Below are 13,958 nucleotides of genomic sequence, written 5' to 3'. Positions count from 1 at the left end.
GTGAAGTGTCTGTTTAAAAAGGTGGATGAGAAGAGTGTAATTACCAAAGCAGAAGCTTAATTAGGATAGCGGGATCAGTTCTTTACTGCACACTTCCAAGAAGATCATTAGGGACTTCCTTTTTGTATCTCATGTGAAAAGGAGCACTTAATAGCACAGTGCTACTTAAAACCACTTCAGGATTTAGCTCTGTCGTGGTTCACAAAGAAGTACGTTGCCTGCTTTATCGGTGCCACTCCTGGTGACATCATGAGGTATCGTATCGCATCCCACGTGCATTCTGCCTCTGAGAAAAGCTTTGCTGGACTTATCAAAGTGGTAAGACTGGAGGCTTGCAGAACAAGCCAGGCAACAGTTTATAAGTTAAAACAAGACCCTAAATCAACAACAGACAGCATAGGAAAAACTAAAATACATATGACTGTCAAGTATTGGGAAATCAGTTCGTTTTCCAGTCTGTCTGCCAAGATCTGATTTCAGAGATGTTACAAGAGCCCCCAAGAGTGGATGGTGTTGGCAATGAGCAGTAATTCTCTCTTGTAAGAGTAACTTGGAATCTTGTCTGTAGATTCCAACAGGTAACTTAAAGATTTAACAGTAGTTTATCCTTAAAATGTGAACGGATGTGTGGACTTTTGAGCCTTCTCACCCTTTTCCTTAGACGAGGGAGGACGTCACTTCTGCAAAGCTCCAGCACGCACAACCTTTTCACTGCTTACATGTGATTTAAATTTTGAGGGCCCTGATGTGACATGTTTAACACAGTTCCTTGTGCAGCAGTCAACTTTGTATTTACAAATGTGAAATTAGAGCTTTTCTTTTTGAATTTTAAATCCTCCCAAGTAGGCCTGAAGGAAAGAAGAAGAAAAGCACTGAGAAAATGGCAGAATTTTATTTAAAAAATGCAGTTACCTCTGCCGCCCCTACCCCCCCCCCCCCCTTTTTCTTTATAACCTCAGAAGAGTGAGTAGAAAGAAATGTTTCTCTTTCAGATAACGCATTGCTGCTGCAAGCCTTGGCCCAGCCAGTGCGTTTCCTCAGTGGCCAAGCTCTGCTGGATGTCACAGAATATCTCTCAGGTATCACTTGCTTCAGCTAATTTCCACTGCTAAGTCAAGAAGCCTTCAGAGGCAATACTTAGAAGAAATGCCTCTGAATAGACAGTGCAGTAGCTCATCAAACACTAGAAGGTCCCAAGCTTGTCCGTCCTGCAAAATACACATAGTAGGTGTATTTGGCAGGGGTTTGCCTGGCTGCTGCAGAGGCATGCAGTGTGTGAGATGAGGATGGTGCTTGGGCTCCAGCGCTGAGATCTCACTGGGGCATATTGGGACCCACCTCCAGGAAAGAGAGGGGCTAAAAATACCCTGGCTGGCTCCTCTCTTTGAAGGACAGTACAGTAAAGGCCATGGAGGTCTGTAAGAGGTCCCTTTTCTAAAGCGAACAACCATCCTTTAGAAAAAATTGTGGCAACAGGTGTTTCTGAGGATCAGTTTGTTTTGTCATCATGGGATTCTTGTTTTCCTGTTGGAAACTTTTGAGGCTGAATTCTGCAGAGCCTGGGGCTCATAGCGTAGATGAAAACTCAACACACATATTACAGGCAAGGATTTTGTGCAAGGCAGGATTTGGGGGCAGAGAGGCAGAAGCGGGCAGTTCAGCCCAACCTACTGAGGCTCCCTGCCTGTATTGCAGATATGACGTTGGACTCTGAGCGTTTCAGGATGTGCAAACAAGTCTATTTCTGTATCAGCAGTGTCCGACACACCGCAAATGAAGCTGATAATTGATTTATAATAGTAGCTTGCTATGTCCAGCAATAGCCAAGGAATGGAAAAAATTATAATCTCAATATATACTAGAAAAGACCATTTATAGCCTTGCTTCAATTAGGGCTAAATCCACTGCTAATTATGCCAGCATCTTGTAATCCAAGGCTTAATACACTTTGCTTCTTCCTTATGAATCTCAAAAGGGCATGTTTAGCCACAGCGAATGTAAAAGGGCCTTTAAAGATAATTTGAATCGAGTAAATCTCCATAAACATAGAATATAATCTTAGAGTTATTTTAATCTCCTGAAAAAATAAAGCATTTGAAAATAAATTGGGACTACTTTGGAGAGAGCAGATGTTCTCTCTGGGATTTAGAGGGAACAGACAGCGCTTTCTCTTCTGAAGCTCCACGGTGACCACGGTGTTTAATAGCATTTAAACTCACATTAACTCCCATTTTCAAATAGGTACCATAACCCTTTTCTTGTGTCGCCTGGCATGCAGGCGTGGCGACCTGGTTCAGGAACGGCGACCCCCGTCCATCAGCTTGCGGACACCAATGTGGTGGACAGCAAATGGCGTTTATTAGTGGTCGACACGGTGTTATATACCTTTGGTTTACGACGCCACTTCCGTCTGCTTACATCGTAAATTAAACACTATTGGTCATTAGGAGAGGGGCTCTAACTTTCCGTACAACGCGAGATCTTCCGACCGCCAGGCCCTAATTACCTACATTTCCCCCCTCCCTATGCATTGTTAAATTAGTTAAATTAATTAAATTAGTTATAAAAATTATATTAATACAATTAGCAAAAAATTTTTAGTTTTATAAAAAGTCTTAAAAAATATATGTAATATATTATAAATCTAAGTAGAAAACTATATTAAAAACTATAAACACCGTAAATTAGTTAGTTAAGATAGGTAAGTAAGGAAGTCAAGGAGTAAGTCAGGAAATTGTTAGGGACAATGTTAAATATTCTTAAAGCATTTGTTGGTGCTCTACAAACATGATGTTAACGCTTTGTAGTCGTTTTTTGACAAACGACACGAGCCTGTTCAGTATACAGGGTCCGAAAATCAGTGTCAGCAGGATTATTGTGATCGGCCCGATCAAGGAGGATATCAGGGTGGTTAACCACAGTGACTGGTTTTGTTGCGTCTCCCGTTCTCTTTTTCGCTTTTCCAGTCCTTCTCGCAGTTTAGCCATGGTGTCTCTCACTATTCCGGTGTGGTCTGCATATATACAACATTCTTGTGTCATCTTGTTCCGCAAACTCAGCCCAGCAATCGGTAGGTGCCAGCTTTGCGTGGGCGTCCCCACGGAGGCAACGATGGCCTTGCTGCACACCAGCCCGATGCTCTTCGGAAAATCCCGGTATTTATACATTTGCAGAGGAACAGGTTTTAGCACACGTGGCCAGCGGGTGCCAAAAGTCTGCCTCGATTGCAGTCTATGACACATGCGCCTGCTGGCCAGGCACGCTGCACGAGTCATAGCCATCTTGTCTCTTGGTTCATGGGCTTTATGATGAGGTTGCGGTGCACAGAGATCTTGACCTGTTAAGACCTATGCATTAGTTTTTGATTGAGGTGGTATTCATATTGCCACATCATCTATGATGCTTCAGATGATGATGATCGTACAAATTCAACAGGAGTCCGTCGTGGGCCTGTATCTGTGGAAACACAATCAACCTTGTTCCCAGGTTATTAATGGAAATAAACTTTACCTTTAACTTTGGCTTTAACTAACTTTTACGTATACCCCACACTGTCTTCTCATAGTCACACTATGTTTAACCAAATTATGCTTACTGCTGGTCCGCATCATTTCCCGGACTCTGGGTCCTTATACATTACCATGATTCCTGTGCTTTGACGCGTCCTTTCCGCCTGTAAAAGAGCATGATGCACTACCATTGGTGGGTCTTTGTGATCACTTGTCAATCTAAGATAATTTAGCACAAATAAGGCTTTGGCCAATCGTTCCTCTGGGAGTAAGCCCTGGGTTCCCCTCTTTTTGTTTTGCAGCATGCTCTTTAGGGTTTGGTTGGCCTGTTTGACAATAGCTTGTCCTGTGGGAAGATGTGGAATACCCGTACCATGGTGAATTTTCCACAAATTATAAAATTGAGCAAATTGTGTAGAACCATAGACCAGGCCGTTGTCTGTCTTAATTTCTTTAGGCACACCCAGTACTGCAAACGAAGTGTGAAGATGTCATTCAATATGTAAGGCCTATTCTCTAGTTTGTACCGTGGTCCACATGGCAGCAGGATAGGTATCAATATACACGTGGACTCGAACTCAAGAGTTTTACCAGAAGGGCCCTATTGTTATTAGTGATACCGCAAAGATTTCGTACTCACTGGATGTCTCCCACAAGCTTCTGGACATCATGTACCATTGAAATTTCTAACATTGCTAACATCTATGTGCCACCCCAAATACTTCCAAGGTGTTGCCTTTTGTACCTTTTCAGGAGTAATTGTTACTCCACAATGGCTTGAGATGTCCTGCAATTGAGTTAAAATTCCATCTTGTGGCAAGTTCTTTCCTGCTATCAAAATGTAACCAAGGAAACTGCTTTCTTACAGGCTCTAATGCCCAGGCTGCATATACCTGACACATAGTTGGGGGAATTGCACATTCCTTGCGGTAACACGACCCAATGGTATCTCTTATAGGGCTCTGTCTTGTCAATCAATGGTACCGAAAAGGCGAACCATTCGATGTCATCTGGGTGCAAGGGAATGGTGAAAAAACAATCCTTTAGATCTATAATTAACAAATCCCATTATTCTGGAAGCATAACTGGAGATGGCAAACCTGGCTGCAGGGCTCCCATACTGTGCATCACTGCATTCACAGTTCTGAGATCATGTAACAGTCTCCATTTCCTAGTTTTCTTGGGAATGGTAAACATTGGTATGTTCCATGGACTAGTAGAAGGAACAACATGTCCCACTCTCAATTGGTCCTTAACTAACTCTTGTATTTTTAGCAGCTTTTCAAAATTTAGCGGCTATTGATCAATCCAAACAGGCTCATCTGTTTTTTAGTTAATTTTCAGGATTGGCTGCCCCTCAGTGACTGCTTCTAAAAAGGATGGGTCACTAACATTGCCTTCATTTGGCTCAATACATCGCGGCTTATGAGGCTAAACAATTCAGTTGGGGTAGTCATGACATATGGACGTGTCGTAACGTTGTCACCGTAGGGGAACACAAATGTAATCGGTAGCTGATTTACTAAGGTGGCTTGTGTGCCCCCTATCCCTGCAATGCCAAAATTTGGATTGACCAATGGCCATGATGGAGGCCAAATATATATTGTGAAATAATTGTAACATCAGCTCCTGTATCGATTGTCGTCAGTTTCTTGACAATAACTCCGTCAGTCCCTTCCGATTGCATTACCTTTTCTGGTTTACCTTTTGATATGTCCATGGCAAGGTATACCTGTGATTCCCCTGTGGAGCCGAATCCACCATCTCCATGTTGTACTTCACCCGGGTTTGGAACACACAACCTGAATGGAACTAATTGTGTTATTCTGGTACCTTTAAGAACAGAAACAGGAGGGATTAAAACATGAATCATAATTTTCACAGCCCCACAAAAATCTGCATCAATAAACTCTGGGACTACCAAAATTCCTTTTAGAGCTGTTGAAGATCACCCTATCACAAATGCACTAAGCCCAAACCCCAATAGTCCCTTTATGTTGAATGTGTACTGCGGTTTCCACGTCCACTCCTGAGCTCCCTGCAGTGGCGGATCTGGTGGTTGTGAGGCTGCCTGAGGGCTGGCAGCCCAAGCTCCTTGTGTTTGTGTTATCGCGCAAGGGGTCTTCGTGCTCGGTGTAAAGTTTTCCCTTCTTCCTGTATTCTTGGTGGTATTGTCATCTTTCTCAGCAGAAGCTGTGCATTTGCTCCTAATGTGTCCACGTTTGCCACAGTTAAAACACTTGACCAAGGGTGTCTTACTGGCCTTGTGCTTCTTTGTAGCTCCTTGTGGAGCTGCATGTTTTCTTTCATGCCCTGTTCATGTCATGGTGGTCGTAGATTGTCCTATGCAGTCTATAAAGAAACTGTGCGAAAGGTTCATTATGCTCCTGTTTCACCTGAGTAAAAGTATGGCTTTGCATATTGTCTGGTATGGAAAGAAAAGCTTAATATGCCAAGATCTGTGATAGGTGATGAACCTTAGTGATACATTGTAACTGAGCGTTCCCTGATGTGAAGGGTCTAGTGCTCATCAGCATCTGTGTGGTTACTCTCCATAAGGGATCTGTTTGTTGTGGTATTGCTTGTTCCAGATCACAGAGCGTCTCCCACTGCCGGAAAAACACTAACTTCGGAGGGCTCTAAAACTAACCGTGCTATCTGTTTAATATCTTGAGGTATCAGGGTATCAGCAGAAAAAGTGAATTGCAGTATTTGTTGAGCTAACGCAGATTTGATTCTGTACTGACTTACCACATTCTTTAATTTCTCAATGACATTCCAGTCAAATGCTTCCCATTTTTTTCTGCCCATTTAATGCAATAACTGGGAATGCTTGGAGCATAGTCCCTTCTATAATGGCATCTTTTATTACTCCTCTCCAATGTCTCTGTTTCTCGTCCGCAGCGGCTACTGCAAGCGACTCCGCGTCTATCGCGGGCGCAGTTGGTTTCACCGTCTCCGGTTCGGCAAGGCGGGATGGATGAACGGGCGCGGATGGTTCTGCCCGGGGGCCAGCCGCGACAGCGCCAGGCGGCGGCCGCTCCATGGCCGGCGGACACGGGCCGCTGCAAGGCGGCGGAGGGGGGGGGGGGGCGGAAAAGAAAGGGAGGAGGAAGCGCCGGAGGGGGTGCGGGTGACGGCTCAGCAGGCATAGGCTCAGGCAAAGATTCAGGAGGCTCAGTTCGCTCTCCCGGCAAGGGCACCTGATTTCCCCAGCGGGGAGGTGTTTCATCCTCTGAAGTTGGATCGGCTGCGAGCGACCGGAGTCGGAACTCGACTGACTGGTCACTTCCGGGCTCCAGTACCTTTCTGTTGGGCTCCGGCCCCGCCCCCTGTGGGTGGGCCGTTCCCTCCCTCTAGGCTCGCCCCGCCTTCTGTTCGGGGGGGTGGTCGGCCGTTTTTTCAAATGGCCGCTACGATTGGCTCTCCGCCCCTCACCCGCACTCCCCCCTCTGTGTCGGTCACTCCCATCGCCTGCCTCCTTCTCGTTCCCCTCCCCTTCTCTTTTGTGTGCGCTTGTTAGTTCTAGCGCTTTGTCTTTGTTCTCGCCGGGGGCATTCTCGCCCCGCCTTTCCCCTAGGGGCTCCGCGCCATCTTGGGGCGCATAGGGCGGTGGTTTAGCCCGGATATTTTCTGACTGTGATCTCTCCGCGGCGGTCCTAGCTTCCTCGGCTAACCCTCCCCAGAAAGATTTCGCTTGATCTTTTGCCTCCGCGAGCGGACCGGGGCTTGGGGATTTTTGGGACGCGCCGCCCTCCCGCGGGTGTTCCAACTCGGCAGAATTGCCGTCGCCTGGGGGGCACTGAGTCTGTGTGGCTGCCCCGACTCCCAATTTCGGGGTGACCAGCAGGCAGTCTCTTGCAGCCCTCCAGGTTTCCTGCTCTTGTATGGCTTTTTGTAAAGCCTGTTCAACTTTTCCCCACGCTTTAAGGTTTTTTCCGCTGCCCGAGGACTTCGTCTCCTCGGCTAACGCTTTAGTGCACTTATCCCACACCTCAGGGTGGAGTATATCTACCGGCTGATCAATGGCTCCAAACTGCAAAAGCCTCGCAATCGCAAGGATAAAATCTTTGGGCCTACACTCAATCCCCCACTGTTTACACAATTGGGATACGACCTTCACAAGGGCTTCCATCCTCCTTGTTGGTCCTGGTCCGGGAGCGTCCCCCCTCGACCTCTTCCCGTCGAGCTGGTCCAGCAGCCCGTCTGACCGTTCACCCGTCCAGGCGATCTTCCCGGGTTTCGGCACCACTTGTCGCCTGGCATGCAGGCGTGGCGACCTGGTTCAGGAACGGCGACCCCCGTCCATCAGCTTGCGGACACCAATGTGGTGGACAGCAAATGGCATTTATTAGTGGTCGACACGGTGTTATATACCTTTGGTTTACGACGCCACTTCCGTCTGCTTACATCGTAAATTAAACACTATTGGTCATTAGGAGAGGGGCTCTAACTTTCCGTACAACGCGAGATCTTCCGACCGCCAGGCCCTAATTACCTACATTCTTGCTTACCAGAATTGGTTTTAGGTGCTTTCAGGAGCTGTTTAAATGTTGATGACTGATGCTAGATTAACGGTGTAGAGAAAATGAAGGTCCTTCCACTACAGAATAATAAATGGTTACTGCATAACTTTTCCACTGAACAGAAAATAAGAACTCTGTCTCCAGACCATTTCAGATTTTGATCTCTCAGCAAAATCTGCCATGCGAGGAGCCTATTGGGAGTAAATTTTTGTTTGTATTTAATATAGTTCAGAAAATGAGCTGAGAGCAGACTTCAGAGAGAATGAGAGGGAATGCTTGTTTTTTGGTTAAATGTCAGCCCCCTGCGTAAGATTTTTCTCTCTCTATTCCCCTATTTCAGAAAACATTATGAGGGTAAATCCCATTAAAATCATGAGATGCTCAAATGCCATGGCAATGGGGTCTGGGTAATTATCTAAGGCGTCCTGAAGTTTGAAACAGCTGTTCATTAGAAGCCACCAAGTATGAGGGGAAAAAAGCTCAAACTAGACCATTCTGCCAAAGACATCAGTTAGTCACTGATGTTTCTAATAAAACTGTCAAGCAGCACACATCTTTTGTGGGCTGGAATTTTGAAGTGTAGTATAATACTGCTGTTCGCTGTGTGCCACTGAGCAAAGGGAACTGCCAAATTAGACTTCCGGCATTTTTCATCAAAGGTCACAAAAAAGTAATCATCCTTTTTATTAGAAATCTTTCAATTACCTCTCTAAGCTGCATTTCAAAATCTTCAGCAGATGGTTTAGACAACTTCTTAATGGAAATAAACAGTGATTTGACATTTTTGTCATTTGTAATGCAGAAGCGGATAGTGAAATGATTTGCAAAATGTGTATGATTCACTTTGCTAAGTCTATCACAGATGTAAAGCCTCTAATTTGGAGAAATTAAGGTCCTCAGAGGTTGATTGTTCTGTTCAGTGGATGGTCAGAGACTGTTGCCTGTTTCTGGATCGTCGGGCAATTTGTGCTTGCTGATATTAGCCAGAAAAGGCTTCCAAGAACCAAAAATAAAGGTAGGTACTTGTTTGCACTAACGTTTTTAAGAAGCTTGTCTCTCTTGTCCGGCAGTGCTTGTGGAATCTGTTTATCCTCGGAAACCCCAAGTCATCAAGCGCTACGCCCTGCCCGCGCTCTGGTCCTTCCTGGAAAACAGGGTCCTGCCTACCCGAAGCAGCAAAGTCAAGGCTGTGGTCACCAAGTTTGCAGCTACCCTCTACCAAGTGATGGGCTCCAGGCTGAAGGAGCATGCCGCCAAGCAGTCTCTGTGTGTGGCGAAAAACCTCTACGACATTTTGGACCTGAATGTTAATTGAAGGCTTGGTGTGCTCCAGGAAGCTGATGGGAAAGGTGGAGGCAAAGGTGGATGTGGCGGTGGCATTGGTTTCATTCTTTGTGTTTGAAGAAAAGGATTTACCCTACAGAGTTTCCTGTTACGGACATACATTATATATTTTGATGTAGGGTTTTAAAAACTAATAAAAAATAAAAGGAATTCTCAAAAATTTTATATCTTGAGCTCATGTTCCTTAAGATGCTTGCACAGATACCAAAAAAAAAACCAACCTGTGTGTAAATGCAATTTGTAACTGTAAAAAGGAAAAGAATATATTTCTATACATACTTACAAAGTAAGAGATGTGCATGTATATATACATATATTTACTTACAAAGTAAGAGATGGGCTTTGGAAGCATTGGGGTTACAGGATTAGATGGCTTGATTTGGGAAGCAGACGATGAGAGACCAGGACCTGCTAGCCCAGAGGATACGCCATGGGGTTATCGGAGGATGTGCATCTCACTGTATGTGCCAGTGTATGTCATACGTGCCAAGCTACTGGGTGGCCCCTTTACAAGTCTCTGGTAGCTGCTGGTGCAGTGGCAGATACCTGAGATGTCCAGGTCAAGCTCAGACTCCCTGTCCCATGACAGCAGAAATCTCCCCAGCTGCACTGAAATTTTCTTCCCATTTCAGGGGATGCATCTTGTCTGTAGTCCCCCGTGCAACGGACTGATGTGGCGAGGTGACCGGTGCCATCCGACTGCCTCCCAGCACCTTGGGGCACACCTGAGGAGGTGCAGGAGAGGGGCTTGGGGCAGGGGGCTGTGCCACCTTGCAGGGGGTGCTGGGTGGAACATGGAGTGCTGGGCAGTGAGTGGGCTAAGGGTGTCCTACAGAAGCTGGGGAGACCTAAGCTGTGGGACAAGGTATAGTTTTTTAAAGGATATACATTTTTTAAATGTCTTTTTTTCTGTCTTTTGAGAAGTGAAGGGTTTGCCTTATATGTGGAGCAATAAAGCACTTCTGAACCTGAGCTTCAGGAAACAGAGTGAGGAAGGGATGTGCCAGACCTTCACCATAGAAAGGTTTGGAAGCACAAGGGGAGAACTGATGAGAGAAGAGAGGAAGGGCTGAAAGCAGCAGATGTTGGTGCATCTGTATAGTCAGATATGAAAACAGAGCAGCCTGATCTATGTTCATATAGTCTGCAATATACTGGCAGAGTTCTGAAAGAAAGGAAAATGGAAGTTTTGGGGAGGAAAAAAAATAGGACAATAATGGCATGAAACACACTGGGCCCATGGAAGGTTAAAAGAGCCTTGACAGGTTCTTGACACGTACAAGGACCTTGTACGAAGCGGGGTGGCCAAAGAGTAGTCCAGGGAGATCTGCCCATCCCAGGGGTCTTGGGGTCTTGCATTTATTTGCTGCATTGTTTGGTATGTCTATATCTGTACAGGATTCCAACTTGCCAGATGCTATTGTTGCCTTGGGTCACCTCTTAAGGAATCTCTTTTTCTTCTTAGTACAGTACTAAAGCGGCAAAGTTATTTAGTAGACTCTTCTAAAATGTTTGGGGGTTTTTTTTGCTACTGCTTTTTGTTTTTAACTCCCAACTTTTAGTAGCAGGGAGCACTCAGGAACTCATCTCTGAAGTCTTGGCATGTGAGCTAGCCCAGGGACCTGGCTCTGAAACACTGGTGTCTCTGGGGATCCTGCAGAGCCTGCTGGAAGCCATAGTCCTTGCAGATCCGCTAGAACATTTTGGAGTTTAGCATCTCAAGAAATTTTTCTAATAGCTTACCAGAAACAGGAACAGCCTGGTAGCATGCACTTGTTTTGCAGGCGTGACAGGGCTCCGCAGATTATATGTGTGCACCCAATGCTAAGGGTGAAACACTGGAGAGTGTTAAAGGATGGATGAGTTTAAATAGCAGACCTCGAACTATGTCATGTAATTAAGCACCTGCAGTTTGCTACCTCCCGAGATCTATTTTAACAGGCAATTTTTATTTTTTTTTTAAGCGGTTGGCATCTCTAGAGGGCCTCCTGGTTTTGCTTCCTCTACCTCAATAGTTGTTCTTGCTGTTTCCTTCCTCTCCAGATCTCTCACTCAGGAGCTCCGTAAATGCTGCTCTGCCCAGGCTGCTTTTGCTGGGCTGAGTAAAAGCTCTTTGGTTTTACTTGCTTTTCGGCTGTGCTTGGGCTCTTGAGAATGTGGGGGGAAGTTTCTGCACTTGGGAGAAAAAAAGCTTTTGTGCATGTCACATGATGCCTCCCAGAGCCTGTTTTTTATGCATTTAGTTATAGCACTTGAAAAAGTAGGTTTGAAAAGTTACCCATGTAACTGGTTTCTTAACTCTGTTGGCCTCAAGTGGTGCTTTCACGCATACTGTTCCCCACAGTCAATGAGAATAAAGCATTGCCTGCCAGTACCTATTTTCTGTCTAGGTGTTTTATTTTTCTAACTCTCCAGCGGAGACAGTTTCCCCATGAGAGGGGCACTCCTACCACAGCGAGATCAAATTTAGCTGCGAGTGTGACTCTCTGCAGTGACAAGCAGAGGGGTTAATGGGCAGGGGTTGATTCAGCTCAGGTGAGCTCTCCTGCCACATGTTTGCACAGGTGCACATCTCAGAAGTTATTAAGGAGCTACTAAGGTTTGTGGATGATACAAACAGAAGGCAGAGCAGTGTTGGATCTTCTTCTGGCACTGGTAAGAATTTAAATACTTAATTTTTCTAACTTATTTTTATTATAACTTGATTACAGAAGTCTCACCAGAGAGGGGACTGCAAACTGCACTTGCAGGGCCAGCTTAATTAATTTAATTATTGCATTTAATGTGGAGTGCAGCTGCTAACCCGCAGAAGTTAGTATAGCAAAAGAAATTTATGGCAATCTTGAACGTTGGCTTACTCTTACCCTACATCCTGCCAGAGCCCCAAGACAGACCCTGGCTGTCACAGATGGTTCCTCCTGCTTGCTGAAGGTAAGAGTTGTTGTCATCAAGCAAAGGTGGAGGGTAAAAGGTGAGATGGCTTCTACCATAAAGGAGCGAATAAAGCTTACCTTCCCCTACAGAGTAGGAAGGTAGCGAGTTTGTGCCGTCTCCCTGTGCAAGGGGGCATTAGACCTCTGAAGTTGTGTGAATAGAGAGACTGGTGCTACGCACTCTGAATGCAGTCTGCAAAATTCATCATTTCCTCAAATGGGCACTTTCTTCTCAGCAAGAGTCAAAGCAAGTACCTGGTGGCATGGCTCGCCTGCTCTTCTGAGTGCTTGTGCCATGCAAATGTGTTAGCTGGACCCTAATCTCCCTGTGGAAATGCAACCACAAAGCCCTGCAGCAATGTGAACGTATGAACTTGGCAGTGCCAAGAAGACTTTGGGGATGGTATGGAAAAAGGAATGGCAAATAGGGAGGGTGGCCGGGGAGGGAGAACAAGGAAGGAAGGAAGGATGGCCCCAAAGTGTGGCGTGGAGGCTGAAGGCTGCTGTTGTAAGTAATGTTGGTGCTGTCTCATGGTGCTGCTGTGAGAGGTGGAGGAGAGAATTGAAGAATGCACCTGAAGGGAGCTGCTTTTGCAGAGGTGCAGCTGGGTCATGGAGTGTAATAAGGTGATTCTGGTAGAATTTGCTTTTGCAGAGGTGCAGCTGGGTCATGGAGTGTAATAAGGTGATTCTGGTAGAATTTGCTTTTGCCAAGGTTAAAGGTGGGATTGGGAACCAGCTGCTGAAGTCTCTCTCTCAAGCAGAGGGAGGGGGGCTGCACTGAGGTGGCTATTTTCATCCTTATTAAATAGTGACAATGGGAATAAAAGTGGTTGCATTGCTACCGAATCTCTGACAGCTGACACTGAATCCTGATGCTGTGATACTGCCTTTGATACAGGCAGAGGTGAGAAAACCACTCTAGTTAAAATTAGAGTTGACCTGAACCTTTAAGCCTCTACTGTGCCTTGGTATCTTGAGCTGAAAAAACCAGTAACTTTGTTTGGCCAACAAACTGCCCTGTGTATCCTTAAAAGCCCCCCAGTACTTTCTTAATGCAGCTGGCAATGGTAAAGGAGCTTGTAAAGCCTCTCTCTATGTTAAAAGCTGTGCCCCAAATAAATGAAGGCTGTGCTACTTTCACAGCCGTTTAGCATGTTCTGCCGCATTTGAGAGCGGAAAGGAAAAACTGTCCCCTTTGGAGACCGCAGTGAAGGCTGCAGGATGCGCAGGTCTGTCACTACCCGCTGCTGGGTCCTGCAAAGGACGTACGTGCCCAGCGGCCAGCACTGCAGTTAAGCCCAGGCTCTCAGGCAGAGCCTGAAATTTCATGTCCCTTGTGATTCGACTGCTGCTGCTCCAGCTTTCTCTACGGACACATGCACATCTATACGCACTCGTCTATGCATGGAGACACTTCCTCTGCACAATAGTCCTCCTCTGTGTATACTGCCAGTGTATGTAATGTATTAGGCTGTAAAACTCCTCAGCGTTGACACATTTCTGTCACTGCAAATATTCGAATAGTAGTACGTGTTATTTCAAGAAGGGAAATTGGCTATACTAATAAAACGACTTTCATATGGATATAATTGTGCCAGTACTAGGATCCCTATTGCTTTGACTGCTGTATTATTCTGGCAGGT

General features: G+C 45.7%; 1 pseudogene; it reads left to right on the top strand.

Annotated features, from left to right (window-relative positions):
* LOC142038099 (TOG array regulator of axonemal microtubules protein 2-like) overlaps positions 1-9,508 on the top strand; it is a 44,776-nt pseudogene extending 35,268 nt beyond the window's left edge.
* The last annotated feature ends 4,450 nt before the right edge of the window (positions 9,509-13,958 follow it).

Source organism: Buteo buteo, chromosome 12 (genome assembly GCF_964188355.1).
Source record: "Buteo buteo chromosome 12, bButBut1.hap1.1, whole genome shotgun sequence".
Lineage (NCBI taxonomy): Eukaryota > Metazoa > Chordata > Aves > Accipitriformes > Accipitridae > Buteo > Buteo buteo.
The sequence above is the reverse complement of the archived record's forward strand: the minus strand, read 5'-3'. Positions and strand labels throughout refer to the sequence as shown.